The 4,096-nt window shown below is 42.7% G+C and overlaps 1 long non-coding RNA gene across 1 annotated transcript; it reads left to right on the plus strand.

Moving 5' to 3' along the window:
• Positions 1–313: 313 nt before the first annotated feature.
• Positions 314–1,158, plus strand: LOC120437979. Its single transcript, XR_005611552.1, has 4 exons — positions 314–446; positions 517–704; positions 906–966; positions 1,144–1,158. It is a non-coding gene; the product is annotated as an uncharacterized LOC120437979 (long non-coding RNA).
• Positions 1,159–4,096: the final 2,938 nt, after the last annotated feature.

Here is a 4,096-nt window from a genome sequence, read left to right on the forward strand (position 1 = left end):
CGAAAGAGTGACCTTTGACCTTAAGATGCAGCTGGACTGCTGAGTCTTGTCCCGTGGAGGTGGCTCTTCTATGCTGTGCGCTTGTGAAGTGGCTGTTTGTCTCCGATGTAGAAGTCTGGGCATTCCTCACTGTACAGCAAACACCACGTTGTTAAGTTTGTGTTTTGGAGTTTTGTCTTTGTTGTTTGACTCAGTGAATCAGGAACTCTGCCTCCTTTTGTTCTCACACTGGGTTTAATGAAAGAAGATTTCTGTTTGACTATTAAAGTTCTTTGTTGTGATCTTTTAAAGGATCCTGTGATGATCCAGAGCCTGGCTTGTCTCAGGAGTCTCTCAGTGACCTGAGCAGCAGCTACAGCTCTGCTGGCCTCTGTGTTCACCTGCAGGAGACGTGGAGACCCGCGCTCACCTTCTGCAGCACTTAGACACAGTTGCAGTGAGGGAAGGTGAGTCATCCTTTAGCAGGACATCATTCAGGCTTTATTAGCATCACTGTGACTGTTATTGTGTTTGTAGGAGGTTTCCTCTGCTGGTCTCAGACAGCAGCAGAAACATCAGCCTCCCTGTCAGTGGAGATCAGTTCTTATGTGCTGTTGGCCAAACTCAGCGCCTCCCCGACTGCTGAGGATCTGGGATATGCCTCTGGTATTATCAGGTGGCTGACTGGGCAGCAGAACTATGACGGAGGCTTCTCCTCCACTCAGGTACTACACCACCCGAACAGCATGAAGCTCATCTTTGAGTTCATCTACAGTCTTGGACCAAATCAGAAGAAATAATCCTGAAGCTTTCATGTTGTTGCTTTTCTCTCAGATATGCAGACTTGTTTTAGCAGGCAGGGATGTTTTTATTCTTTATTTACAAGATGAAATTGACTTTGGTCTAAAAATGTGTTGTTTTAACAGAACAGCCTTCTGTGCACCAACTACACGTAACAGCCTGTAAATAACAGCTCAGCTGCAGTCTGTAAGTTTCTACCTGTGATTTCTCTACTTTGTTTCTCTGAGATCATCTCTGTTAAACAGATTTAACCTGTTTAACCTTTATTTAACCAGGAAGTGAAGGTTAGAAACTCTTCTGTGAGAGTGTGTTGAAGTGACACAGGCAGTTTGAACTTCATGTCAACATGAATCCATCCTGTAGGACACAGTGGAGGCTCTTCAGGCTCTCTGCTCCACTCTGGTGTTCAGTCCTGAAGGTTGGAGCACAGGGACAGTTCAGGCTCCAGCAGTCAGCTGACATTTGATCAGGGCAACAAGCTGCTCCACCAGGAGGAGGCGCTGCAGGACGTGTCAGGAAAATACAGGCTGGAGGTGAAGCTGCATGTGCTTCAGTGCAGCTCAGTGACAGCATCATGTGACCAGGTCCAAACAGAGGTGGAGCCCACAGGTGAATCTGCCAGAGCCAGACTGACTGTGGAAACACATCCCTGTAAGTATGTGACAGGTTAGAGGAGAGTCTGTACCAGCGTGGAGTCACTGTGGGTGGATGAAGAGCATGTGTGCACACACTGTTCAAACACAGCTACAGTGGGAAGGAGAAAACTACAAACATGGTGGTCCTGGATGTTCCCCACAGTGTGAGTAATCCGGTTGTTCAGTGATGACGTGACGAATCCTACTTCCGGGCCTAAAGTAGTCTGCGTTTAATATGGCTTTTGTGTTGTTAACATGTTTAATGTTTTGTATTTTCTTCTATTTAATCTCAAAAAGTTCCTAAAACAGTCAGTGATCACTGTTGACCTCCCTCAGCTTTTATTACTGCTAATCATTTATTTAAGCTCAGTTTTTAAAACCTTACGATGTAACTACAGCACAGCCCATGCAGCAGTATATGAATGACTAACCTCGTATTGTGGATGGATTATCTCACTTGTTCTCCTGGCTGAAGTTTAGTCCTTTTACAGCATCCCGCTATGCGATTACATTTGTTCCTGACCACCCAGAACACTCACGTTAACTTTTATCGAGTGGAAAAAAAGTTAGCTTGTTTATGTTATGCTAACATAGCTATGTCGCTAGCGGTCACGTAGCACATCATTATATACCAGCTAGCCAAACTTCAGTAACCCTACAAACGTCACTGCTGTTTAGTTTTCTGTCTTCATTTATGTTGGAAGTTATAGCAGAGCTGTACGTTTGAATTTTTTTCCCAAACCCCGCAGTCAGGACATGCTATATTGTATTTAGATAGAAGCTAGCGAGCTAACTTCCTGCTAACTTCTAACGCCGTTAAATGTCATAAATTCCATTTTCATGGATGCCTGGATGTTAAACTCAATTGTTACACCTGGTAGAGCAGAACACTGATCATTTTATTAAAGATGAAAGACTTTAGACAGTTTTTCAACTCTCAGTAATGCCACAGTGATCGTTTGATATATGGACCTGCAGCGGAGTTTAGGCCCAGACACGGCCAGTGACGTCAGACTGAACAACCGGATAGGGCTTTGGAGTTGACGTCACGCCGCAATGCATTGTGGGAGCGCGGCGCCCTGTTCGGGGTCTACGAATCAAAACAAACACAGTGTCTTGGAACGACGATTACAAGATGCTTAAAAGCAGCTCAAAAGAGGATGGACTGTATAGAGACCGATTTTGTCCAGAGGCAACGCGAATGTGGACCCGTATGAAATACGGTGGTGGAATAGAAACCCTGACGACCTACCGCTATTGACGTAGCCTGACATATTTTCGTACCTCGTCTGTGGAGTCAGCGCGTACAAGTCGTCATTCAAACAAAGGTAAGTCAGCTCGAGTATTGAAATGCATTTGATTTCCCTGCAAACATTCAGATTAGTGCAGCATAAATTCATTCATGAGGGGAAATTACAGTGAGAACAAGTGGAGGCTGTTAGAGGGATAACACAGTGAGTTCAGTGCACTGATGTGACATTGTCCTGAAGGATTTAATTATTCTTTATGGTTAAAGAAATTGCAATGACTTATTCAGATTTATTATAAATAATTCTAATTATACATCTTGCTTCCATCTTGATGCATTCTCAATCATCCAGGAAAGTAAATCTCCAAAAGTTGAATCTGTTCATCTGGACGTAGCGTTTTGTGGGAGAAACGTTTCGTCACTCATCCAAGTGACTTCTTCAGTCTCAGCTGACTGCAGGTTTCCCCAAACCTTATAAACAGTACATTTGCATAATGACTGAAACCAGCCCACTGAAGGAACAATGGGCTGTGAGGTCCATTGTTGTTCATAAAAAAAATGAAAAATTACATGTATGTGCTAACTTTCTAAACACTTTGTTACATTTATGATAAAGTAGATAAAACACATTTATGTCGGCCTTGGCTCATAGTTCTTGTCTCTAAATGAACTTTGTGTGTGTTTCAGGTGCTGCACTCTCAAAGACTGAATGAAGCAGCATTGCAGCCATGGGTCACTGTGAGCATCACAGGGAAGGCTGAAGCCGCCCACTGAACCTGTATGGCTGGAGTCGTGGAGACCTGCAGCCATGTCGCTGCTCTTCTGTTTAATGTAGAAGCAACAGTGTTGATCTGTGGCACAAGGACTGTTACAGATGAACCTGCATACTGGGTTTTGCTGGGTAATGTGACCAAGATACAGCCAGAGGTTGGCCATAATATGGACTTCTCCTCTTCAGCTGACCAAAAAAAGGCTCTTGATCAAAACATAAACAGACCATCTGTATTGAAAGGTAAAAGGAGCCGTCCTCAAAACAGAAAAATCCCACCTGCTACTGTGGAGGAGTTGTCACTGCTATAATGCCATAATGTTTTATCTAGGGGTCTAGATTTATGCCTGTAGTGCACTGCCATGTAAATAATTAGCATTTACTGAATATGTACTGACTGAGTACCACTGTTCAAAAGTTGAATAAAGAAATAAATTAAAACCACTTTATAGAACATCACATCAGTTACAATGTAGAATCCATGTCATTCATAGTTTATAAAAGACAAAATGTTTACATAAAATCATGACAGTGTTTACATGATATCACACACTACTAACATTATTTACTGTATCTTTTGAAAGAATAAATTTTCACTATTTGTACAGCAAAAGACTTAAGAATATTTAACAGGAGCAAGTAACATTGTTCCCTGGTTTTACT

The sequence above is a fragment of the Oreochromis aureus genome, linkage group 3 (assembly GCF_013358895.1).
Source record: "Oreochromis aureus strain Israel breed Guangdong linkage group 3, ZZ_aureus, whole genome shotgun sequence".
NCBI lineage: Eukaryota > Metazoa > Chordata > Actinopteri > Cichliformes > Cichlidae > Oreochromis > Oreochromis aureus.